The sequence below is a fragment of the Mustela erminea genome, chromosome 18 (genome assembly GCF_009829155.1).
Source record: "Mustela erminea isolate mMusErm1 chromosome 18, mMusErm1.Pri, whole genome shotgun sequence".
Classification (NCBI taxonomy): Eukaryota; Metazoa; Chordata; class Mammalia; order Carnivora; family Mustelidae; genus Mustela; species Mustela erminea.
Window position 1 is genome coordinate 46456721 of NC_045631.1, and position 27143 is coordinate 46483863.

General features: G+C 43.2%; 1 long non-coding RNA gene across 1 annotated transcript; it reads left to right on the plus strand.

Moving 5' to 3' along the window:
- Positions 1-5: 5 nt before the first annotated feature.
- On the plus strand, positions 6-16940 carry LOC116578123. Its single transcript, XR_004280746.1, has 3 exons — positions 6-42; positions 14126-14244; positions 15509-16940. It is a non-coding gene; the product is annotated as an uncharacterized LOC116578123 (long non-coding RNA).
- The last annotated feature ends 10203 nt before the right edge of the window (positions 16941-27143 follow it).

The following is a 27143-nucleotide window of genomic DNA, read 5'->3' on the forward strand; positions in this document are numbered from 1 at the left end:
ACCTAAGCCGAATGCAGATGCTTAACTGACTGAGCCATCCAGGTACCCCCTTAATCTCATTTTTTTAAAAAAGATTTTATTTATTTGATAGAGATCACAAGTAGAAGGAGAGGCAGGCAGAGAGAGAGAGAGAGAGAGGGAAGCAGGCTCCCTGCCGAGGAGAGAGCCCGATGTGGGACTCGATCCCAGGACCCTGAGATCATGACCTGAGCCGAAGGCAGTGGCTTAACCCACTGAGCCACCCAGGTGCCCCTTAATCTCATTTTTAAAAAAGATTTTCTTTTTTTAAGTAATCTGTACCCACTGTGGGGCTCAAACTTACAACCCTGAGATCAAGAGTTGTATGAGCCAGCCAGGCACCCACATTTAATCTCATTTAATCCTCACAACAACCTTGCTACTTAGGTATTTTTATAATGAGGAACGACTTTTTTTTTTTTTTTTTTAACAGGGCTTTTATAATGAGGAAAGTGAAGCTCAGAGGAGTTAGAGCTGTCTGGTAATGGAGCCAGGATTCAGACCTACACCAGCTGTTTCCTAAACTGGAGTCTTTCTCCCTTCTTCCTATTTATGTTTATGTCTTCATATGTAAAGACACCATTTCCTGAACATCCTGGTGAGTCTGCTAGTTTTCAAAAAGCTATTTGAGTTGGACATCTCCATTCCCTCACGTGGCAAATTTCACTGTATAAGTGTGTACGTTCCTACAACTGGCAATTCTCAGGGGTAGAGCTTATCAAGCATGTTTCATACCAAAGCCATAGAGTCAGAGCCTCTTTTTCAGTTTCTGAATATTTTCTCTTTGCTATTTAAGTTTGCCTTTTAAACCTCCCAGAAAAGAATTCATAGCTAGAAAAATGCTACCTACTTAGAATCCAAAAGAAAGAATTTATCAGGTGGAATATAATTTATTGATTCTGTTAATGTATTTTCCCCTCCAGTTTATTTTTAAAGTGACAGTGCATTTGATTTTTACCAAGTTATAAAATTTTGTTTCAATAATGCATTTCATGTGGAAAAGTGTTATCTACTGATTAGACTAAACAAAATTAGAAAAATGATGTGTGAGGAAAGAGTTTAAAGAAATAAAAACTATTTAAAAACCCCAAATAGATATTCTAGAGCTGAAAAATACAATGACTGAAGAATTCAACAGAGTTCTTTATTTATTTATTTTTTAAAAAGATTTTTATTTATTTATTTGACAGAGATCACAAGTAGGCAGAGAGGCAGGCAGAGAGAGAGGAGGAAGCAGGCTCCCTGCTGAGCAGAGAGCCTGATGCAGGACTTGATCCCAGGACCCTGAGATCATGACCTGAGCCGAAGGCAGCGGCTTAACCCACTGAGCCACCCAGGCGCCCCTCAACAGAGTTCTTTAAATGCAGACTCAACAGTGCAAAAGAAAATCAGTGACTTAGAACAAAGAAAATTTGATATTATCCAGTCAGAAGAGCAAAAAGAAAGGGAAAAAGAATGAAGAAAACCTACAGGAATTGTGGGACACAAAAGAAGTAATATGCACAATATGGGAATGCCAGGAAGGGAACAGAAAGAAAAAGGGGCAAAGTGTATTGGCTAAATAATGGCTAAAAACTTCCCAAATCTGGAGAGAGAAATGGCCTTCAAGATTCATGATGGCCAAAGGACCCAAAGTAGATTGAGCCTAAGCACCAAGATACATTGAATTGTCAAGAGGCAAAAACAGAGAAAGAGAAAAGCAGCAAGAGAAAAGAAAAGTAATATGCAAGTGTATCACCATTAAGTCTCTTGGCAGATTTCTCAACAGAAACATTTTAGGCCAGAGGAAAATGGGATGGTATATTCAAAATATTGAAAGGAAAAAAACCCTGTCAACCAAGAATTCTATAACCAGCAACAATGTCCTTTGGAAATGAAGGAGAGAGAAAGACTTTCTCAGAAAAACAAAAGCTGAGGGAGTTCATAGACACTAGAACATCCTGACAAGAAATGCTAAAGGGAGTTCTTTGAGCGGAAGTAAAAGGATGCCAGTTAACATTATAAAAACAAGGTAGTTTAAACTCATTGGTAATGGTAAATATATATATATATATGTTTAGTCAAAGTTAGATTCTATAATTGATAATGGTGGTGTGTGATTAGCTTGAAACTCTGGTTTAAAAGTTAAAAAACAAATGTACTAAAAATAACCATAACTACAATAATCTGTTACTGTACTATTTATACACAGTATAAAAAAATATGTAAATCGTAACATCAACAAACTGAAATGTGAGGAGGAGAAGTGAAAGTATAAAGTTTAGGCATGCTATTGAAATTATCACTTTAAAATAAGATATTTTATGTAAGCCTCAAGGTAACGAAAGAAAAACCTGTAGAAATTATACAAAAGAACATGATGAAAGAGGTCAAAACTTACTGATAGGGAATGTATGTGAAACAAACAAACAATAGAGCTATAAAACCAGAAAACAACATTGGTAATAAGTCCTGACCTGTCAGTAATTATTTTAAATGTAAACAGATTAAATTCTCCAACCAAAAAATACAGAATTGCTGAATGGATTAAAAAACAACAAGGAGCACCTGGGTGGCTCAGTGTCCTTATAAGTATCCTTATATAATGATAAAATGATAAATTTATCAAGATGATGTAACAATTGTACATCTTTATGCAGTCAACACCAGAGTACCTATGTGTATAAACCAAAATCTCACAGAGCTAGAAAGAGAAATAAACAGCAATACAAGAATAGCTAGGGACTTCAGCATTTCATTCTTAACAATGGAGCTACCACACAGAGAATAAGGGAACAGCGTATTTGAACACCACAGACCAAATGGACCTAACAAAAAAATATACAGACTGTTAATATCTGTGCATTAGCAGAATATACATTCTTCATTGTTAGGCCAGAAGCATTTTCTATAACAGACCTTATGTTAAGCCACAAAACCAGTCTTAGCACATTCAGTAAGACTGAAATCATACCAACTATCTTCTCTGACCATATGGTGTACTATTAGAAATCAGTAACAGGGGACGCCTGGGTGGATCAGTTGGTTGGGCAGCTGCCTTCAGCTCAGGTCATGATCCCAGCATCCTAGGATTGAGTCCCACATCGGGCTCCTTGCTCAGCGGGGAGCCTGCTTCTCCCTCTGTCTCTGCCTGCCATTCTGTCTGCCTGTGCTCGCTCGCTCTCCCTCTCTCTCCCTCTCTCTCTCTGACAAATAAAATCTTAAAAAAAAAAAAATCAGTAACAGGAGGAAAACTGGAAAATTCAAATACATGGAAGCTGACACTCTCCTGAGCAACCAATGGATCAAAGAAATTAAAAGGAAAAAGAATCTTGAGACAAATGAAAATGGAAACAACCAAGACTTACAGGATATAGCACAAGCAGTTCTAAGAGGGACTTTCACGGCAGTAAACACCTACATAAAGAAACAAGAAAGACGGGCGCCTGGGTGGCTCAGTGGGTTAAGCCTCTGCCTTCAGCTCAGGTCATGATCTCAGGGTCCTGAGATCAAGTCCCCCATCAGGCTCTCTGCTCGGCAGGGAGCCTGCTTCCTCTTCTCTCTGCCTGCCTCTCTGCCTACTTATGATCTCTCTCTCTGTCAAATAAATAAAATCTTTAAAAAAAAAAAAAAAGAAACAAGAAAGAGTTCAACCTAACTATGCCTTTAGGAACTACAAAAAGAACAGGGTCCTTGGGTGGGCCAGCTGATTAAGTGTCTGACTCTTGATTTTGACTCAGGTCATGATTTCAGGGTCATGAGATCCAGCCCCATACCAGGCTCCACACTCAGCACAGAGTCAGCTTGTCCCTCTCCTTACCCCCCACTTGCCCTTGTGTTCTCTCTAAAAATCTTTAAAAAAAAAAAGAATGATCCTAAACTCCACAAAAAACTATTAGAATAAATGAATTCTGCAAACTTACAAGATAAAAATCAACATACAGAAATCTATTGTTACATCTATACAGCAATAATGAAGTAACAGAAAAAGAAATAAAATATTCCAATTTACAATTACACCAAAAAGAATACCTAGGAATAAACTTAACCAAGGTGGTGAAAGACCTGTACTCTGAAAAGCATAAAACACTGATGAAAGAAATTGAAAATAACACAAACAAATGGAAAGACATACCATGCTCATGGATTAAAAAATATTGTTTAAAATGTCCAGACTATCCGAAGCAAGCTACAGATTAAATGTAAGCCCTATCAAAATATCAATAATATTTTTCACAGAACTAGAACAAATAATCCTAAAACTTGTACAGAACCACAGATAACCCTGGAATGGCCAAAAACAATCTTAAGAAAGAAGAACAAAGCTAGAGATATCATAATCCCAGATTTCAAAATATACTACATATACCTATGAAAGAATATAGTGTTGGGGACCCTGGATGGCTCAATCAGTTAAGTGTCTGACTCTTGATTTTGGCTCAGGTCATGACCTCAGCGTCATGAGATCTCAGGGTTGGCCCTGATCTCTGGGTTGTGGGATTGAGGCCTGCATCGGGCTTCATGCTTGGCATGGAGTCTGCTTGAGATTCTCTCTCCCTTTCCCCCAACTTGTGCACTCTCTACATGAATAAATAAAATCTTTTCTAAAAAAGCAAGTATGGTAGTGGCACAGAAACATAGGTCCAAGGAACAGAACAGAGAGCCCAGAGATATGCCCATGTTTGTATGGTCACTCTATTACAAAGAGGCAAGAATATACAATGAGGGATAAGAGCCTCCTCAATAAATGATGATAGAAAAAACTATATAGCTGCATGCATAAGAGTTAAAACTGGACACTTTCTTACACCTTACCCAAAAATAAACTCAAAATGGATTAAAGACCTAAATGTGAGACCTGAAACCATAAAACTCCTAGAAGAAAACATAGGCAGTAATTTCTTTGACATCAGCCTTAGCAACATTCTCCTAGATATGTCTCCTAAGGCAAAGAAAACAAAAGCAAAAATAAATTATTGGAACTATATCAAAATAAAAAGCTTTTATACAGTCAAGGAAACCATTAGCAAACAAAAACAAAGACAGCCTTCTGAATGGTAGAAGATATTTGCAAATGATGGATCCAAAACAGCGTTACTATCTAAAATTAAAGAACACACTACAACACCAAAAAAAGAAAAAAAAAAAAAGAAAGAAAGAAAAGAAAAAAAGTTCAAATAATCGATTTAAAAAATGGGCAGAGGATCTAAATATTTTCCCAAAGACAACATGCAGAGGGCCAAGAGACATGTGAAAAGATGCTCAACATCACTAGCCACGAGGGAAATGCAAATCGAACCCACAAGGAGCCTATCCCCTTACAGCCCTCAGAATGGCTAATGTCAAGGCAAGTTAACAAGTGTTGGAGAGGATGTAGAGAAAAAGGAACCCTTATGCACTGTTAGGGGGAATGTAATTGGTGTAGCCACTGTGGAAAACAGTATGGAGGTTTCTAAAAAATAATTAAAAACAAATCTCAGATGAACCAGTAATTCCACCACTGGTTATCTACCCCCAAAACAAAAACACCAATTCAAAAACACACCCCCCCTCCTATGTACATCACAGCATTATTTACAACAGCCGAGATACACAGGGAACCCAAGTGTCCATCAAGAGATGAATGGAATATATTACTCAGCCATGTAAAAGAATGAAGTGTTGCCATTTGTTAACAATATGGATGGACCTGGAGGGTATTATGCTAAGTGAAATAAGTAAGACAAAGACAAATAACATTGCACTTATATGTGGAATCTGAAAAAGCAAACAAACAAACAGAAACAGACCCATAATAAGAGAATAAAGTGGTGGCTGCCAGAGGGAAGGGGAAGGGAGATGGGCAAAAGCAGTCAAAGGGAACTGGAAATGCAGGCTTCCAGTTATTGAATAAATACCTCACCAGAGTGAAAGGTAGCACAGGGAATATTGTCAGTGGTATTGGCAACAGCACTGTATAGTGACAGATGGTAGCTATACTTGTGAGCTTAGCGAAATGTACAGAGCTGTCAAGTCATTATGTTGTACACCTGAAACCATTTAACACTGAGTCAACTGTACTTCAATTAAGAAAAATGTTATATTGGGGCACCTGGGTGACTCAGTGGGTTAAGCCTCTGCCTTCGGCTCAGGTCATAGTCTCAGGGTTCTGGGATCGAGTCCCGCATCGGGCTCTCTGCTCAGCAGGGAGTCTGCACTACCCCCACCTACCCCTCTGCCTATTTGTGATCTCTGTCAAATAAATAAATAAAAATCTTTAAGATTAAAAAAAAAAGTCATTATTGATATAAGATTTGAATGGATACCTTCCAAAGGACAGCTAAAGTTGTGAACACTGATGACATAAAACTTTGGCAAGAATTTGGAGCAACTGGAACACTCATACGTTGTTGACAGAAGCATAAAATTGTAAAACCATCCTGGAAAACAGCCTGTAGTTTCCCACAAATTTGAACTTACACCTATCCTATGATTTTAAGCATGCCACACCTAGGTATTTACCCAAGAGAGAGGAAACTATAGGTCCATAAAAAGTCTTGAACAATAATATTCATAGAAGCTTTATCCATAATAGAAAACTAACGAGTACAAATATGCATCAATTGGACAGTAGACTTTTTTTTAAGATTTTAATTGAGAGGGTAGGTGAGTAAGCAAGCATGAACGGGGGAGGAGCAGAGGAAAAGGGAGAATGCTAAGTGAAGAGGTCGATACAGGGCTCCATCCCAGGATACCAAGATTATGTATGAGCTGAGGTGAAGTCAGATGCGGTAACCAGCTGAGCCACCCAGGCACCCCTGGACAACAGGTTTTTAGAACTTGGGTATATTCATGCAATAGGAAAATATTCAGCAATAAAATGAACTACTGATGATATGTGAAAACATGGATGAGTCTTTTAGACATTATGCTGGGCACAATAAGCCTGACACAAGAGTACACACCGTCTGGTTCTATGTATACGAAACTCTAGAGCAGGCACAAGTAATCAATGGTGGGGAAAAAAACAAAAAAACCCAGAAAGTAGTAGCCTGAAAGGTGTAGGATGGACTGAGAACAATGGAACGTCCAAGGTGACAGAAATATTCTAGATCTTATCAAAGTAGGTATTTGTCAAATTCACAGAATTGTGTACTTAAGACCTGTGCATTTCATTTTATGTAAATTTGACCTTACAAGACAAACAAACAATTTTGAACTCTAGTAGATCTGCTTTTCACAGTGGTATAGGTTAGCAATTCTGAACATTTTTTCTGTTTATTGCAAATGAGTAAAAATATTCAGGATAATGAGAGCCAGGCTTCTCACTATAAAGAACAGTTAGTATGGAAAGGATGTGGGGGAAAAAAAATACCTCTCAGATATAGAGAACACATTGGTGGTTGCAGAGGCAGCAGGGTTGGGGGTGAAAGGGACCAACAGGTTATAAGACAGAAGTTCTAAGTTATTCCAGGTGTTAAGTCAGTGCTGGGGATGTGAGGTACAGCATGCTGACTGTAGTTAAAACTGTACTGTATATTTGAAAGTTGCTAAGAGATCTTAAAAGTTTCAAGAAAAAACACCTTGTAACTATGTGGTGATGGAAGTTAACCACATTCACTGCAGTCATCATTTCTTGAAATAAAATTATTCTGTACATAAAAGGAATACAATGTTATATGTCAATTATATCTTAAAAAAAAAATGATGTATTCAACACTGTATCCAAACCAGCACTGGCTTGGAACTAGACATCAATATGAACTCATGGAGTGTGTGTGTGTGCTTATGTGTGTGTGTGTGCCTGCTTCCTGTCAGTGCCTAGAAACAATATCATACCAGTAGAAATGAACACATTAAGACCAAAGATCTTGGTTTCAAAATGTTTCCCCCCGAAAGGAACCACTAATTCCAGGGTTGAAACAGGGAAAGTACAAGATGAACCTAGGTCTTGTTGCTCTAGAGAGTGCCCGAAAGAGGTCCTACTGGACAAATCAGAGAGGACTGGGGCATCATAGTAAATAATGGCAGGGAAACATTATAACTTGTTCAATAAAGAAGAATTCTATGGGGGCGCCTGGGTGGCTCAGTGGGTTAACCCTCTGCCTTTGGCTCAGGTCATGATCTCAGGGTCCTGGGATCGAGCCCCACATGGGGCTCTCTACTCAGCAAGGAGCCTGCTTCCCCCCCCTCTCTCTCTGCCTGCCTCTCTGCCTACTTGTGATCTCTCTCTCTGTGTTAAATAAATAAATAAATAAATAAATAAATAAATAAATAAATAGAATTTTATGAGTCCATATTGATGTAAATTTAAAAAAGAACTTCTGTATTTAAGATTTTATTTATTTATTTTTTCGGCGGGCTTGCTTCAGCAGCACATATACTAAAATTTTGTTTTTTTAAGAGACAGAGAACACAAGCTTGGAACAGGGAAAAGCAGGCTCCCCTTTGAGCTCAATCCCAGGACCACGACCTGAGCCAAAGACAGGATGCTTAACTGACGCAGCCCCCCAGGCACCCCAAAGAAATTTCTTCACAGTAGCAAGGCAACTGATGAACACAGAAGAAATGATGGTGTTATGGAGTCAGTGGATATTAAAACCAGTGGGTCAATTTTTTATGGAAAATAGCATATTGACATAGTCTCAAAGTATTTCCCAAAAAACTACTACTCACAAAGGGAAAGACAGAAACTTTACAGTAGAGAAACTGAGCAAAGACCATCTGATTTATTTATCAGAGCATGAGCAGAAGGGGGAGAGGGAGAGAGAGAATCTCAAGCAGACTCTCCACTGAGTGTGGAGCATGATAAGGGGGCTGGGGGAGCTCGACCCCATGACCTGGAGCCAAAACCAAGAGTTGGATGCTTAACTGACTACGCCGCCCAGGTGCCCCAAGTGATCCTATGTATATCATCAACACTTGGACCAACTTCCATCATGGGACATTTCCAACTTATTCTCAAGTGGCTCTGAAAATTGAATACATACAGTAACGAAAGGAAGGGAGGGAAAAAAGGAAAGAAAAGGAAGGAAGGAGTGTAAGGGAATTCCTTGTACTATTCTTGGAACTTCTCTAAGTTTTCAATTGTAGCAAAATAAAATGTTACCCCAAAATGTTGGAAAAGATGCTGGGGGACAATTCTCCATAAGCTCTCATGTTTCTCCCTGTTGTGTGATCAAACACACCAACAGCTTTTGCCTCAGACTAGTTTTTCAAGGATATTTATACAGTGAAAGAGCCTTAGAAAATAAAGATTATATCCCCTTATAGAGCCAAGGGCAGGTTTGTTTCCTGTCGAGTATAGTAATATAATGTCTCCCACCAGGGCAAAGGTGGGTAGGTTCACTTGTAGCCCATTTCAGAAGATTCAGATTCCCTAAACTCCGTGTCCTCAGCCTTGAAGCAAATCTGTGCACAACCTCTACCTGGACCCCTGTGTGTCACTCTTTAAGACTCTACCGTGGGAGAGAGGGACAGATGGAATTATGGAGCTCACGCCGCCTGATCTGCCATGAGTAATAAAGTTTTTCTGTCTCTAACCCACTGGTCTTATGCCTTCTGTCAGCATTCATGCAACAGTGATAGGCTAACTTTTAATTTCCAAGTAAGAGGAAATCTCAGACCCTTCACCATTCTTGACAAAAGGAAATACAAAAGCAAGCACTGTCATTCAATTTGATTACTGTGGGTATGTGTTGTTTTACATTACTGGACAGCTAACAGACGTCACGGGGCGCTACATACTTGGGAACAAGGGGGCCAGGGAGGAATCTGGAGAGAACAGATGTCAATAGGAAGGAGAAGTGAACAAAGGTAGCAGAACAGTCATGGGGGAGCAGTGATGATCAGAATTCTGAGATTTACATTACAGAAACAAGTGTCCCCACAGCAGTAACAGTGGTGAAAAGATTCATTGTGTGTGTGTTGGGGGGGTGGGTAATTCAGTTCTCTTCATTTATATACTCATAAAACAGACTCAGGAGAAAGTCTTCATTTGAGTTTTAAGCTAAGTGGGGTCAGAGAGACTGTGACTTATGTTTCTTTATTTTGCCCCTACTAACCTGTAACTGAGGGGCCCACCCAATAATTTTTTTTTAAGGGTTACTTATTTGAGATAGAAAGCACAAGCAGGAGGAGCAGCAGAGGGAGAGGAGGGAGCCTGGTAGCGGACTCTATCCCAGGATCATGACCTGAGCCAAAGCCAGACACTACACCGACAGGGCCACCCAGAAGCCCCCCAGTTAAATACTATTTTGTAAAAGTTTTTATTTAAATTCTAGTTAGTGAACAGAGTCTAACGGTTTCAGGTGTACAATCTAGTGAATCAACACAACACAAGGGGCTCATCACAAGCGCCCTCCTTAATCCCCATCACCTGTTTAACGACCCCCCGCCATGACCATCATATTGTTCTCCATAGTTAAGAGTCTGTTTCTTGGTTAAGTTTTCTTCCCGGGATGCCTGGGTGGCTCAGTTGGTTAAGCAGCTACCTTCGGCTCAGGTCATGATCCCAGCGTCCTGGGATCGAGTCCCACACGGGGTTCCTTGCTCAGCAGGGAGACTGCTTCTCCCTCTGCCTCTGCCTACCATTCTGTCTGCCTGTGCTTGCTCCCTCTCTCTCTGTGATAAATAAATAAAGCCTTAAAAAAAAAAAAGTTCTCTCTTCCCTTTGCTCATTTGTCTCTTAAATTCCACATGAGTGAGATCATATGGTATTTGCCCGCATATGACTTTCTTTGCTTAGCATAATACCCTCTAGTTGATCCACGTGGTTGCACATGGCAAGATTTCGTTCTTTTTTATTGCTGAGTCATATTCCATGTGTGTATACATACACACAGCCCACATCATTTTTGTTTGTTTATATTTAATCTGTACACACAACATGGGGCTCGAACTCACAACCCCCAAGGACAAGAGTCATATGCTCCTCCAGCTAAGCCAGCCAGGGGCCCTATACCACATCCTCTTTATCTATTCATCAGTCCATGAACATCTGGACTCTTTCCATATTTGGCTTTTTTTTTTTTTTAAGATTTGTATTTTTGTCAGAGAGAGAGAGCGAGCGAGCACAATCAGGAGGGAGCAGCTGGCAGAGGGAGAAGCACGCTCCCCACCAAGTGGGAGAGGACCCTGGGATCATGACCCAGGCAGACACTTAACTGACTGAGCCACCCACACGTCCCCAGACTCTGGCTATTGTTGACAATAAATGCCTTTTAAACAATCAATTCTATGAGAAATAGCCCTACGTTTGTGCTGGTAGTAGTGAAGAAAGAAAACAAGTTTTCATAAATTCTCCTCACACTATTTCACTAAAAAAAATGCCTTTATAGCCTCATTATAAGACTAATAAATGTTTATTAAAATAAACTCAGAAAATTAAAAAAACTAGTCACCTTCATTCTTCTGGAGAAAAATCACTGTTAATATTTTTGCTTGTTTTCACTTTCCACAAAATCAAAATTCTGTTGTATGTAATTTTGTATCTTGCTTTTTAGCCTAATGTTGCACTGAAAAAATGTTTCCATCTTGAATTTTTTTTTTAAAAAAAGCATGACTTTCATGGCTACGTATCATACCTAATAAACCTCCTATCATGCATTTTAATTATTTTTCTGGTCTGGGTCATTTTCACGTTGTTTCTAATTTTTTGCTTTTGCATGATAAACTGATTATTTGTTTAGGATTAACTTCCATGGGTGGGATTACTGAAGTCATTGTCAAGCAGCTTTCTAGAAAAGTTGTGCAACTTTGCCATTTCATATAGAAACACAGGTATGAATGTATTGCCTGACAAAACCTTAACCACATAATTTAAGAACATGTGTTTTAAGTTGGGATTATTAATTATTACTGAAGTTTATACTTTAAAATTATTATTAATAAACAGTATGTGGTACGGCACAAAGACACACAGATCAGTGGAACAGAGAGCCCAAGAATAAACACGTGCTTATATGTTCGATTCATTTATGACAAAGGAGCCGAGAACAGACAGTGGGGAAGAGAGTCCCTTCAACAAATGGGGCAGGGAAAGCTGGACAGCCACATGGGAAAGAATGAAACTGGACTGCTGTCTTACACCACACACAAAAATTAACTCAAAATGGACTGAGGATTCGAACGTTAAGACCTGAAAACCGTAAAACTCCTAGAACAAAAAACCTAGTCAGTTACCTCCTTGACACTAGTCTCGGCAATGAAAATGGTTTTGGATTTGGTATCAGAAGCAAAGGCAACAAAAGCAAAAATCAAACAGGCCAACCTTCAGCTAAGAACCTGCATCGCAAAGGAAACCATCAACAAAGTGAAATCTTAAGGAAAAATGGGAATGGGAGAAAACGTTGGCAGATCATTTATATGTTAAGGGACGAATATTCAAAACATATAAAGAACTCATAGAGCCCAATAGCAAAAACGCAATCTGATGTTTAAAATGGGGAGATCTAATAGACATTTTCCCAAAAAAGACATACAGATGATCAAGAGGCCAAAGGCTCTAAAGAGGTGTAAAGGCTCTACATCACTTGTCACCAGGGATATGCAAATCAAAACCACAATGAAATAGCACCTCACACTTGTTAAAATGGCTTTTATCAAGAAGAGAAGAACTAAGCGTGAGGAGAGTGTGGAGAAAGGGAACCCTTGTCACTGCTGGTGGGAATGCAAACTGGTGCAGCCCCTACGGAAAACAGGACAGAGCTTCCTCAAAAAATTAAAAATAGAACTACCATATGATCCAGCAATTAGACTTTCAAGTATTTATCCAAAGAAAATGAAAACACTAACTCAAGAAGGTATATGCACCATGTCCATTGGAATACTACGTACAATAGCTAAGACACTGAGGCAACCTACATGTCCACTGATGGAGGAATGAATAAAGAAAATGTGGTGTATATACACAATGGCATGTTATCCAGCTATTAAAAAAAAAAAAAAAGGACATCTTCCCATTTATGACAACCTGGATGGATCTTGGGGGCATTATGCTAAAGAAAAATAAGTCAGAGAAAGATAAATACTATATGATCTTAATTATATGTAGAACCTTAAAAAAAAAAAAAAAAAAGTCCAAACACACAAAAACCAACAAAAGCAAGATAAAACCCAAACTCCGAGATAACAGAGAACAAGCTGGTAGTTGCCAGAGGTCAGGGGTGGGAAGTGAGTGAAACAGGTGAAGGGAGTCAAAAGGTACAAACTTCCAGTGACAAAATACGTAAGTCATGGGAACATCATGTATGGCATGGTGATTATAGTTAATACTGTATTTCACATTTGAAAACTCAGGGAATAATCTTGAAAAGTTGTCACAGGAAAAAAATTTTTTGTTAACTATGTACAGTGGCAGATGTGAACTAGACTGTGCTTACAATGGAATACAGAGGGAGGAGCTCAGGCTTAGGAACCAGAAACCCTGGGGTTTAATCATTCTTCGGTGCTGTGGAAATTCAATTAGATAACATTTGTGACATAAATACTATAGACAAATTACCTAACACAATGTCTGACACTCAGAAAATGTTGGGTTTTCTTCTCCTATCTGGTTTTCTGGGACTGCAAAAAGGAAATTCTTTGATAGCAAACATGGATAGGAACATTTTATTTATTATTTTTTTAACTTCAGACAGGCAAAGGAATGAAAGAAATGTGCCTGTCTGTTGATAGACTGACTGCCCAGATCCCAACATAACTAGAATTTCCAAAAGGTAAACCTGATCTTATAACATTTTTCATCCAAATTTCTATGTACTTCATGAGAACTGTTTCCTTGCTGCCTATATACCTTTATTGTCAAGCTGTCAAAATAGTCGCTTCCTACCAAAGTTCTATTTATACAAGCATATAAAGTGCTTTTTATTAAATTTACTTGTGGTTGAATTAGATGGAATCTTCTGGAGGAAATAAATCATTCTTACGGCAGTAAGGAGGTTGACCTTAAGGGCACCTTCCCGAGAATGATGTCTCATTAGCATCACCAGGAAGTGCTGGATCAGCTTCTGGAAGCTACAAGACTTTCTGAGGTCTGGAGACATGGGGCAGTACCTCTCATATCCGTACTTTATCAGGCTTTCTGCCCGGGTCCTACCCACTCTGAGGGTGGTTTTCTTTGTTTTCACTCTTTGTACCTGTTACACAGACTGATGCATTTGAGACAAAACCACTACGGAGGCAAGAAGCAGGAGCTGCCTTCAGTCTAAGCATCCCGCAGAAGCCAAGCCTTGGAAGATGGAAATGATAAAGAAGCTGTTTACTAGGGTCCGTTGTGCAAGAGGTCATTTGGCACACAAATGGAGAATAAAAAAGGGGTGGGGGCAAGACGGAGAGGGGGAACGTTCATCTGTACAGTGAGCATTGAGGCCCTTGGCTTCTCAGCCTATAAATCTTGGCTCTGGTCAGATCTGGATACATGAACTTTCCAGAGATTGCTGCAGAAGAAATCACCTGCTGGCTGTGTTCTGCTGGTTGGATTGCGAGGGGAAAGGTTTAGGCAAGAACTCCATTTTTCCTGCAGTTACATACGCCAGCACCAGGGGAAACGGCTGGTCACCAGTTGTCTGTATGCTCCTCTCTGCTTGGGCTGGGCTGCATCCTTACCAGAGAGCCCCGAGAATGCTAACTGTCCTGTGGATTAACTTCACATCCTATCCATTTAGCGAAAAGATGCGAAAATTGATCTGTTTTCTGCAGGCTACACACGCCTTGGAAATGAGTATGTGTCCCTCATTGTTTTCATGAGATGTTGCTGTAGACCATCGTCCAGGAAAATGGACTCTGGACGGGTTATCTTTCTGTAGAAGTTCAGCTGTGTTCCCAGTCTGGTTAGGTAGGCTGTCAGTTTCATTTATTGTTAAATTTTTTGTAGTGGTTGTCAAGTAAGGGGTTGGCAGTCCTCAAGAACACAGTTCTCGGTTTCATCCCCAGACAGGAGACAATGTAATTTGACACTTAACTGCCAAGGAGGAACCTGTCCTTCCAATTCAGCTTATTGTTTTGTTTTTTTCTTATGGGCTCTGTATGATTTCAAGTCTCTTCAAAGGGGCAGCAAAATTAGCCTTAAATAGCATTTCTTGGATTGCTTCTAACAATGGCAGTAAGGCCAAAGCTTCTAGTCTTGTTAGAAGCGGTTTCTTTACAACTTGTTTTTATCCTGCCAGAATAAGCCAACAAAACTTGAAAATGTGTTTTCATTAAGGCTAAAGACCATGTTTTAGCTGATATCTCCCGCAAGGGGAGAACAATCTGCAAATTTGTTTCTTACATCTCTCTTTAGCTTTCTGCTCCTAAGGCAAAAAACGAGGGGGTTTTGTTTGTATTTATCCAGGACCTTGTGCCTTCACTTAGCACAAGGAACCTATCAACAAAAATGTGTGTTCCCTAAGTTCTGCCTTTCACTACAAACAATCAAACTTTTAAAGAGACGTTCATTTACCAAGAGCCATAATCAAGATTTAAAAAAAAAAAAATTTGAAATTGAACAAGCAGAAATATCAACTATTTTGCACATCTTCTTCCCTGGCAGGTGACATTCGCCTAACTTTGATCCAGACATGATATCATCTCCAGGGTGTACCCTGTGCCAAACGACTGCATGCTTTTGCCCCAAACGGTGGTTTTGTGCAGACTTACAAATACGACCTGAATAGCTGTGAGCCGGCCTGCACATCCACAAACAGGTCAGAGCAGATTTGAGTTACACAACTCCCCGCCGAGGGAGCCTGGTCCCCCCGTGGCCAGCTGGAGAGTTTACATTTGTCAATTACTTCCTTCAGGGCCTGGCTCAAGATTCATTTCCTTCAAGACTCCCTCTTCTACGAACTCACTTTGCTCAGCCATTCCCTCCTCCCACATCTGCTTATTACTCATCTCATACTCTGTTCTGCTCTGCCACGTACTGTTGTGTTTTACCTCGTGATCATTCTCTGAATTTTTACTTTATCCTTCAGCTAAATTAAAACTGCCTTGCAAGTAGGGCCTGTCTGCTCCTTTTGTATGCTCCCGTGGCACTTAAGTACAGTGCTACACGTGTAATGGTTTCCTAATAAAAGAGGAATGTTTTGTGGTTGTCGGGTTGGGCTTGGGATCCTGCCTTTGCCTTCTGTTCCTGAAACCCACAGTCAGTGCTTCGACAGTCACAGGTTTTCCCAGGTCTGCTCTAGTGACAGGATGTCACTTTGGCCTATTCCTCTCTAACCCCAGAAATTTCTCTCCTGACATCTCGTGGATTCGATCGTCCAGAGGTTAGATGGTCCACAATCGGGAAGGCAGGGGTGAGGAGGCAGGGAGAAACCAAGTCTGTGCAGAGGGATATTAAGTGGACAGCACAGGATCCAAGAGGGGAGGGCAGTACACCTGTAAGTGGCAGAGGGGACAGTGTTAGCAGGGGCTGGGGGGCGGGGCTGGAGAGGTAGTTGGGATAGGACACAGCAAAGAGCTTCAGATCTTTGGAGAAGGCTCAGGCTGGGGACGAGCTGGGGACAGTCTAGAGCCAAAGTGTTCAGAATCGATGTGGATTTGAAGAAGAGGCAGAGGTACAGTCTAGCATGTCTGAAATAAAGATGCAAGGTCTCATACATTCCTAGGGGATACATGACAACATACTGGGGGAAATATGAACCCACAGGAGAGACAAGGCACTTTTTCTGGGATGTCTATTTTACTATACAATTTAGGAATCTTCTAGTTGCAAACGAACTAGCCTAATAAGCAAACCCACCCTGCCCTTTGTTGGAGCGGTGCACTTAACCCCAAGGTCTATGAAGCTTCAGGTACGGCTGGATACGGCACTCCAGTTACATTGCCAGAGCTCTAGCTTTCTCTCTTTCTGCCCTGCTTGGCTTTCTTCGTGTGTAGGCTTTCTCCAAGTTGCATTTGTTTGCTGGCAACTCCACATCCTTATTTACCTTGCTGAGCCACCCAGAAGAGGAAAAAGAACTCTGGGGTTCCTGCCTGGCTCAGTGGTAGAGCATGTGACTCTTGATCTGGGGGTTGTGAGTTCAAGCCCCATGTTGGGTACAGATTACTTAAAAATAAATTTTTTAAAAAAGGAAAAAAAAAAAGGCACTTCTATCCATACACCTATTAAAGAAAGAGGCTGCTGTTGGACCTTGCTGGAGATACGTGCCAATGGACTACCATGGTGAGCCCTACCTGGGTCAGCAGCCTGTGAACAGGGATCAATGCCATGGTCATGAATGCTGGCTCCACAGCCTTGGTGCAGCAGGGGACTGGGATTTCTCCCAAGGATAGGATGCTAGAAGACAAAAACCTCATGTCCACGACATATCCATATTCTGTAGTCAAACACATGTGTATATTCCGTCCGCAGGGGCGGGGGACATGGTTTACTTTATTTCTGTTGATTAACAGAACTTTGATGAAAAGGTTTGAGGAACACTGATCAACATATAAGCCTTTTCAAACCCACAGCTACTGGGTGGAATCAGGTGTGATTATACTTACCGCACTGGATGGCTGGGCCTTTCAGAGAGAGGCCAGACAGTGTTTGCGGACATTGTAAAATTAGAGAGTGTTACAAACAAAACAGATGAATATAGGGGAACAGAAGGAAAAATAAAATAAGGTGAAGTCAGGGATGGAGACAAACCACAAGAGACTCTTTAACTACAGGAAACAAATGAAGATTGCTGGAGGGGAGGCGGGTCGGGGGACGGGGTAACTGGGTGACGGGCATTCCGGGGCACCGGATGGAAAGAGCACTGGGTGTTCTATGCAACTGACGAATCCCTAAACTCCACCTCTGAAACTAATAATAAAATGTGTGTTAATTAAATTCATTTTAAATTAAAAAAAAAATTAAAGGGTGTTTTTCCAATTTCATGAACAGCATCAATCTCCCAGCTCCTTGTATCAGACAGACCTGAACGGTTGACTTGTGGGCAGTTGTGGTAAGAGCCAATCATGGGTGTTGCTACCATTTCACTCCAGTGGAATGGACACCTTAGAAAATGACAGGAGACAGGACTGGAGAAGCACCTGGAGAATTGGGCAGGAGCAGGAAGAACTGGCATGGGGAAACACGTTGCTCTGGTCAGCACAGGACGTATCCTACTGCTCTGATCTGCACATGCGTGGCCTGCTAAGCCCCTACTCCACCAGGGGTTTCATGCTCCCCAAGTAAAGGGAAAACCAGAAGGAAGGAGTAGCAGATGCGGTCAGTGCCCCACGTTTATCCCTTTACCTACCACTTTTAACAGGAGACCACCAGACTTCCGGCTTCCACCACCTCCACTTCTTGCCCAACGGTGGGCCTCCTGGCTGTGCTAGTGTGGCTGGCTAGAAGTGCTGGTATCATTTCTCTTACTGCAGCCCTTAGCCAGTGCCTGCCTGGCAGGAGCTGAAGAAATACCCCATCTCCTCATCTCATCTTTCAGATGATGTTCCTCTGAGGTATGTTCTACACAGGCTCTCAGAACGTGCCCCATGGGACTAAGTTCCAGTTGTTCACAGTAGCAGCTGATCTGGAAACACATCGTTCGTGGTCTGGCACCCCTTCCTTGCATCACTCCCTCCCACACGTCTATCACTTAAATGAACTATTTGTGAACCTTTATCTCACAGTCAACTTGAGCGGTGGAGGGGGGCCACGCCACACCCAAGTCAAGATGGGTCTTTCTGCTTAAGGCTTGGGATCTTTCCTTAGATGAGTGAAGGCTTTCTGTCACTTTGGACAGGAATGGTGGGTCCATTATGCAAATATTCACTAATGTCTCTGTAGATTCATTTGGTTATTAACCCTTAGGATTTAGGGCTATTCTGAGGTTATGGAACCACGGAGAGCCGATATGACCCTATAATACCCATTGGTTAGTTATTGTTAATAACAGTAGTGATCCACCATAATAATAATCCCTTGTTATTACAGTTCATGCATCCAGGAATTGGTTGGGGCTGGCCGATCCAGACCGGACTTGCTCATGCAGACACAGTCAGTTGGGGGCTCTTACAGGCAGAGCCTAGCAGGGGTCTTTCCTCACAGCCTGGGGCCAGTCAGCCAGCCTAGGCACATTCTCTTCTTGGCAGTGGCAGAGGTAGTACCATGTCCAACTGAGCAAGGGCATTTCTGAGACTCTGTCTGCATCCTGAATGTGAGCGTTCTTTGGCAGATGTAAATCAAATGGTCAAACTCAGAGTCAAAGGGCAGAAAAATCTATTCTTCCCCCTTTGGTGGGGGGTAGGAAATCTGCAGGGTCACATGGCAAAGGACAGGAGAGAGGGAAGAATGAGGAACTGAGGCCAAATCTACTCAGCACCTAAACATTTGTCCTTCTAAGTCCACTTTTCTATTTGTCCCCCAGAAAAGTTCTGCAGAAAACACTTGGCTCTCATCAATTAAAAAAAAAAAAAAGATTTGAGAGAGAGCAAGCTTGCATGCACGAGTGTGAGTTGGGAGGGGGGCAGAGAGAGAAGCAGGCACACCGCCCCCCAGCAGGGAGCCCAATGCAGGGCTCCATCCCAGGACCCCAGGATCATGAATGGAGTCGAAGGCAGATGCTTAACCCACTGAGTCACCCGGATGCCCTCTCATTAATTTTTATAACATGTAAATTACATATTATATTCTGACTTGGTCTCTTTTTCTTTCTTTCTTTCTTTTTTTTTTTTTTTAAGATTTTATTTATTTATTTGACAGAGAGAGAGAGAGATCACAAGTAGGCAGAGAGGCAGGCAGAGAGAGAGGGGGAAGCAGGCTCCCTGCCAAGCAGAGAGCCCAATGTGGGGCTCGATCCCAGGACCCCGGGATCATGACCCAAGCCATAACCCACTGAGGCTTTAACCCACTGAGCCACCCAGGCGCCCCTTGGCCTCTTTTTCTTAAGGATTTTCTATGCTTTTTTATCTCTTATACAGTAAACCTGTTCTTATTACTTTAAAATGAATCCAATGAAGGTGTCCATCTGAACTTGCTTTCATACCGAACTAATGAATCTGCAGTGAAGTGTGTATTTCAGTAGCAGAAGCATAAAAGGAATAAGAAATTAGCAAGCCGGAGCACTGCTTCAAGACAACACACACACTGCCGGAAGTGTTTAATCGGAGGATTTCGTTTCATGATGAATCAGACAGCCTTACTTCTGAAACCTGACACGGACCATCTTTAGGCCTTCCCCAGACATGCTGAAATGGCAGGAAAATGGAAAAACCTATCATCAGTATTCATGCTCGTCCTTTTTTGTACGCTCTGTCCATCAGAGGAAGAGAAAAAAAAGTTTTATGACTCATTGTTTTTCAAGGATGCTGCTTCCTCTACAGTTTTACAGGTGGTTTTTGGATAAGATTTTCTCCTTGTTTATATATACTGCCCACTGGAGTTCTTTTTATATCCCAGGTCTGTACGTTTAAGGGCCCATCAGCAAACTTTGTAGTATTTTTCTGCCCCTCAATTACGTTTGGTGCTTTGAAACTGACCTGATATGCAAAAGAGGAAGAAAATGTATCTAGATTCAGCTGATGCCATTAAAAACGATCCTACTGTTTGACCTATCCCTCTGATAACCTTTCAGGATAGTTCGGTTTCCCCAGATTTGCCCTTTGGGATGGCCTTTGGCCATTTCTGAAGGGGTAGTAGGCCTCTGGGGTTCTCTAGGGAACTGTCCCATAATCTGCGGGAGCCCAGGAAGGAATCTTACAGTAATTCTGCTACAGTGAAACATTTGCCTTGAGGCCAGAATCAAAAATAGCAGTTGGAAGGACATCTGGAAAGGGGGGCACGGTGTGGGAGTGCAAGAGAGCTGGAGAGGGAGAGCTTTTCACATTTGGATAAAAATACTAGCTCTAAGGCAAAACTGAGACAGGGCTGGCATCTCCGACCCTTGAAACGATCCCATCTCCTCAGACTTGGCTCTCCAAGCCAGTGATTTCAGTGCTCAGAGCACTGACCGGGGTCAGCGCACCACACTTGGCAACACACAGCGAGCACCAAGATTCCTGGATGGTGACCAACAGCCCTGGCTTCTCTTCCCACCACACCGAGAAGCCCAGAGAGGCGGCTGCTCCTCCCGCAGCCGGTTAGCCTCCAACATGCAGACCAGTTTGCTGGAGTGACTTGAAACTGAAGGACTCCTCTGAGCCCTCTGAAAACTTCGGGGAAGAGATGCTCCAACTGTAACCAACAAGTGTCACTGCAACCCAGGACTCGGATTACAGGAGGTCTGAGCTGGAGCCCAAGAGAAACACATCATCAGGACAGAAGACATGGAGACGGCCCATCTGCAAAGACGGCCTCGGGCGAGCCATACCACTAAGCCCTAGTCGCATAGCCCTTGAGAAATTTCCTTCCTCGCATCTGAGCTGCCTTGTGAGTTGTGACTATCAGAATAGGGCTTAAATGACACTGTGGGACTTCTCAGTCTAGGTCATAAGCAGCCTTGCAGCTTCTGCCTGGGCAAAGGGAGATACTCCTCTGGGACAACCCTCCCCCCCACCCCGCCCCAACTCAGCCACCAGTCCATGGTGAACTCAAGCCGCATGGAGAGTCCACGAGCAGGGATTCTAGCGGGCAGCCCAGCTGTATTCCCCCTTGATGGCCAACATCAACTCTCACTTCAGAGAACTCTAGCTGCCATTCGACGGCAACCACATGAACTGTCCCAAGAAAAACCGCTCAGCTGAGAGCACGGAACACCCAACAGGAGATCATGGGATAATAACATTGTCTTAAGCCATTCAGTTTGATGGTGTATATAACCCAGCAACAGGTAACCGGAAGTTATACACATATACGCATGGCCATACACCCTGACGGATGGACATAGCCACGGATGGATTAGCTGAATGGTTTTTTATTTACTCACTTGTTCATTGATGCAGTAAGTATCAAGGGGCATACACGGGCCAGGCACTGTGCTAGTCTCTGGGAACACAGTGGTGAACAAATTAATTATGGTCGCTGCCTCCAAAGAGCTGATGGGCAGGGGGGACAGACAATGAACAAGCACATGCACAATCGTAGGACTGTAAGTTATGTCAAGTTTTAGGCTAAAAAAAAAAAAAAAAGACCTTGGTGCTGTGCCTGAACGAGAGAGGGAGACCCACCCTAGCCTGGGTGATGGTTTTGAAGTGGACAGCTGATCTATAAGAAGGAGCTAGCCCTGGTGGGGTGGGGAGCACAAAGAGCTTTCTAGAATAAGGCAATAAGGCAGAACCTAAAGGAGGAAGGAGCCTGGGTATAGGGAGGACCGAGAGAAAGCAAGCATGGTCGGGCTGGAGTTATTCTCAGGGAGAGAGGCTGGCGCGGGAGACCTGGGCCGCGGTGGGCAGGCTTGCAGGCTGTCCGGGAGGAGTTTGGAGTTTCTCCTAAATGCAATGGCTTTTAAACAGGAGTGACAAGATCCAATTTACATGTTAAAAAGGTCACCCAGGCAGTCTGGTGGCTAAGGATTAGAAGGGGGCAGGAGGGGTATCAGGGAGGCCCTCATCAGGGTTAGAAGACAGAGGCCTGGGACACTCCAGTCAGAGCCCTCAGAGGCACCAGGTGGCACCTGCTTCCCGCCCTGTCGCTGGGGCCACCGCTCCGCAAACAGCCCCAGCCACAGCCGTCCTAAGGCTGTTGCTCCACAGAGGGCACTTCTGATTGATGACAACCGCCACAAGCCCATCAATTCTCATTCAGAGGATCTAAATCATTTTCAGCAATGCAAACAGGACCCTTGTTCCCGCTTGACACGCCAACAGCACTTCGCGCCGACCCAGCCCAGCGAGGCGGTGTGTCAAGCAGCGCTCCCCAAGCCCGCCCAGCTCACCCACCTCTCTCTAGCGCGCCCCATCATTTGACAGAGGCCCCCATGCCATTGGTGGTGTGTGTGGGGGTGGTGCATAGAAACATCACCACCCGCCACAGCAAATCCTGTATCTTGGGACTCCTGAGGACTGAGGTGCCAATCCACGGGGTTGACCAGATTTCCCGCCCGCCCAGATGAGGCAGCGTTTCCTGACCAAGCTGCCTGCTAGAACCAGTCCCGACTGGGTCCTTGTGCTGTTACCTGCGCTGTGAATAAAAGGGAACCCCAGTAACGAAAGCCCCCAGTCCCCAGAGCCTAGAGAAAACCTGCCAATAGTTATTATTCCCCAAAATTGTCCTTTTTTTTTTTTTTTTTTTTCCCCAAAATTGTCCTTACAAAGACATCTAGCTCTGCATGTTCCGTTTCCCTCTGACTTTCTCAGGATTTACAGACTGTACTTTCACAGAAACCACCAGCCACATCTGACCAAAAAACCCTGCCTATGTATAACCAAGCGTGCAAGGCAGGCGCTGAACAGAGCCTTCTGGGGAGCGGATCCTGCGCCCATGCCCAACCCTCCCCTCCGCCCCGCTTCCCGCAGGTCTCCCACCTCCCCCAGCACCATCTGCCCACTGTCTGCCGAAAGTCTGGGAGTCAACCTTGACCTTCTCCTCCCCTCTTCCTCCCTACCACCCCTCACAGAATACCCTTCCAAACCGCTCACTTGGTTCCTTTTGCTCAGGGAGTTCAGGACGTTGCCAACGGCTGTCTCTCCAGTCTCTGCATCCAGGCTCCTGCCGCCTCCTCACCACCTCCCCTGCCTCCTCACCACCTCCCCTCTGCAGCTGCCCTACGGGATCCACTGTATCCCTCAACCCTGCTTTCTCCCAGTGCCGGGCCTTGTCCCACGGAGTCAGTAAACAAGGTTCCACGGGCCTGGTGTCTGTTTGGTAAATAGAGTGCTTCTGGCACACATCCCCACCCGATCGTTTGTGTTGTCCACAATACAACATGGAACGTATAACACTCAACGGCGGCGCAGAGGCAACAGACTCCACGGCTCAGAAAGCCTCAAATATTTACGATCTGGCTCTGTATAGAAGAGCTTTGCTGTCCCTGCTACGTACCATTTCTTCGGCCTGAACGATCCTGTCCTCTGTCCTTTTGCTACATCCACTCCTTCCCTCCCTTTATTTGCTAACACCTACTTAGCCTTCAGCTCTTAGCCTAGTGATAACTTCCTCCAGGAAGTCCTCCCTGACCACACCTCATCCCCTCTACAGGTTTTTCTAACACTCCAGTTGTGTGTCACAACAATAACTACATCTGCCCAGCAGTGTCTCCCACCAGACTGTGGGCCCCTTGAGGAGCTGGAGGCTGGGTCTGCCTTGGCCTGCGAGCCTTGGGGTAAGAATATAAATAAAGTCCCATGTTCTATTTGTTCAAATATTTAAGCATCAGACACTACATTGCAAATGCCAAGCTAACATAGTTAAAGAATATGTCTTTATATTCTTATCCTGACAAGTATTGCTTCATATGTGGTGAAAAATACATGTAAAGCTAGGATTCTGAGGGGATTAAAAGTTGGCAAAATAGTAAAGACAATTATTATGAATGAGTGTTCCACTAATAGACCAGTCATATTTAGATGAGTCATGAAAATGGCACACAATTTAAGAACTAGCGTATATTTTACCAGATTTATTTTTCTTGTCTTTGTTTCAGCTTAACCACTAATTATGTCACTATAATCTGATTTTTACACAATGTGTGTTTGGTTGCTCATAATCTAAAGGATTAAAAATAAAATTAATTGTATTGGAAGTACAAACTTTGGGTTATTTTCATCAAAAGTAAATTGAAATAGGGGCTGGCTGAGTCAGGGGGGTGTGCGACTCCTGATCTTGGGGTTGTGAGTTTGAGCCCCATGTTGGGAGCAGAGATTACTTAAAAATAAAAATCTTGGAAAAAAAAAAAAAGCAAATTGAAGTAAAAATAAGCAAATCACAATTATATATGCTGTTCTTCTAAATTATTAAAAACTAGAGCTTAAAAGGCTATAAATATAATTAATAAATTAAAACTATTCAAAGCTATATTTTCATTTCATAAGAATGAAATCTTAGTAAACATATACAGATAAAAGGATTCCAATTCTAGCATGCAATGTCTACCAGAGGACGATGTAGAGTTGGTACATTCTTCATGTGCTATTTCTAGACCTACACAGGCACAAACAGGAACTATTTAATACAGTTAATATCATATTATTTCACAAGTACCTTTAGAACTAGGAATTAAAAGAATCCAAAGAGAAGCAAGGAAAAGGAACTTCAGCCCCACTGGAAAACCATCCTTTGTTTTGCAACAATTTATTGCCTTCATGCAGAAAGAAATTTTGACAACTTACTTGCCTTTTCTCTTACCTGAGCCCTTCTACTGCTCACAGTTTCCCTACCCGCCAAAGAAGTATCCTTCTCCGGTATCATCAGTGGCACAACCCACATTTTTGTGGCACTGACACATCGTCTTTAGTCTTTCCAACCTTAAGGACACATTGCCAGCAGGTAGCAAAGAGCTTTCCTGGGGCCCACATGGCATGGGCTCCAAGGAGAGCTGCTCCAAGTTCTAGGCCACGCTGAGCCAAAGCCGAGCCCAGGGGCCCACACAGTCTTTCGAGTCTGTTTCTCTATGTGTTTGTAACCTGCACGGCCATCTCAAGTGAAGGGCCCTCTTTCTCACCTAAGCTCTTACCCACGGTCATTTCCCTACTTCTTAACCACTGAGCCTGGCACAGACCAGTCAGGCACTAATACAAAAATGGCTCCTCTCTGGCCAGCTACCATTCGTGTAGCTGACTACTGGGGGGCGGGTGGGGGTGGGGGGAGGTCAGCAAACCTTTTCTGGAAAAGGGCCAGGTGGTAAATAGTTTGGCCCCTTGGCCAGGTCACCTTGTTGCAAACATTCAACTCTGCTGTTGTCCTACAAAAGCAGCTGCAGACAGTATGTCTGCCAGTGTGACCACGCTCCAAGAGGACTTTATAGAAACAGGGGGTGGGCCAGATTGGACCAGTGGGTGGCAGTTTGCCAACCCCTCCACTAGAGTACAGGAGAACAGGGACAGTGTGGAAAGAGAGGAGGGACAGGTGGACACTGTTTAGGAGGTGTCGTTGCCAGGAGCTGGTGACCCCTAAGGACATGGCCAGCCTACTCTGATGGCCTTCGTGACTATGGTACTGGGAGTCTCAGCTGAAACTGCCAAAGGGTGCTGAAGGCATCCTCCCGCTGGCTCTCCTTCCTCTGGGCTGTTTCTGCTCCCCGGCTTTGTCACCTTGACTGCCGGTCTTTCTACAGGCATCTGCTTTCCCGTCTAGCTCAGCGCTTCTCCAGCCTGGCCGTGCATTAGAATCGCCCAGGGTCTTGACGAGAAAGACCTGTCTGGACTCTCCCAGGTGTGTTAGTCTGCTGGGGCTGCTGCAACAAAATACTACAGACTGCGTGGCTTAAACAACAAATGTAGATTCTCCCAGTCCTGGAGGCTAGGAGTCCAAGATCAAGGTACTGTCAGGGTTGGCGTCTGATGCGGCCTTTCTCCATGGTTTGCAAATGGCCACCTTCTTGCTATGTCCTCACATGGCCTTTTCCCTGTGCGAACACTGGCAGAGAAAACTAGAGCTGGTGTCTATTTCTTTTAAGAACACCTGTCCTATCAGATCAGAGCCCCCTCTCTTGTGACCTCGTTTAACCTTAATTACCTCCTCAGGCCTTATCTCCAAATACAGTCCCATTCCCACGTAAAGCTTCAATGCAGGAATTGGGCTGGGGGCACCTTTGGGTCCTGGGATGTTGTGATTTATAAAAAAATATATATTTGGCCCACTGTTCCTGGCACATAGCTCCTAAAACCCTTGCAAAGAGCCCTTTTGTAAAGGGGTACCTTTTGTTACAATATTTAGTTTTTCCTCAGATCCTGAAATAGCTTCAGAGCCTAAAGTGAGTGTCTTTTGTTATTCATAACAAGCCCCTTTCAACCACACTGAGTTTATGTTAATGAGGTGACTTTTGGAAAGCCCCTAAGGATGGGGGCTGGTTGCCAGGGGAACCAACCAAGATGAGTGGGCTGGCACTTTCAGCCTCCCATTTCCACCCCCCACACCATCTCTGGGAGGGGAGACGGGCTAGAGACTGATTAAATCACTGGCCATTGGTGATTTAACACAACCATGTCAATGTAGTGAACCCTCCATAAAAATCCGAAAGGATGGGCTTCCGAGAGCTCCTGGGTTGGTAAATAAGTATGCATCCGTGTGCTGGAAAGGGAAACTCCAAACTCCCCTGGGACAGAAGCTCTCGTGCTCAGGACCCTTCCAGACCTTGTCCCATGTATCATTTCATTTGGCTGTTCTCATTTGT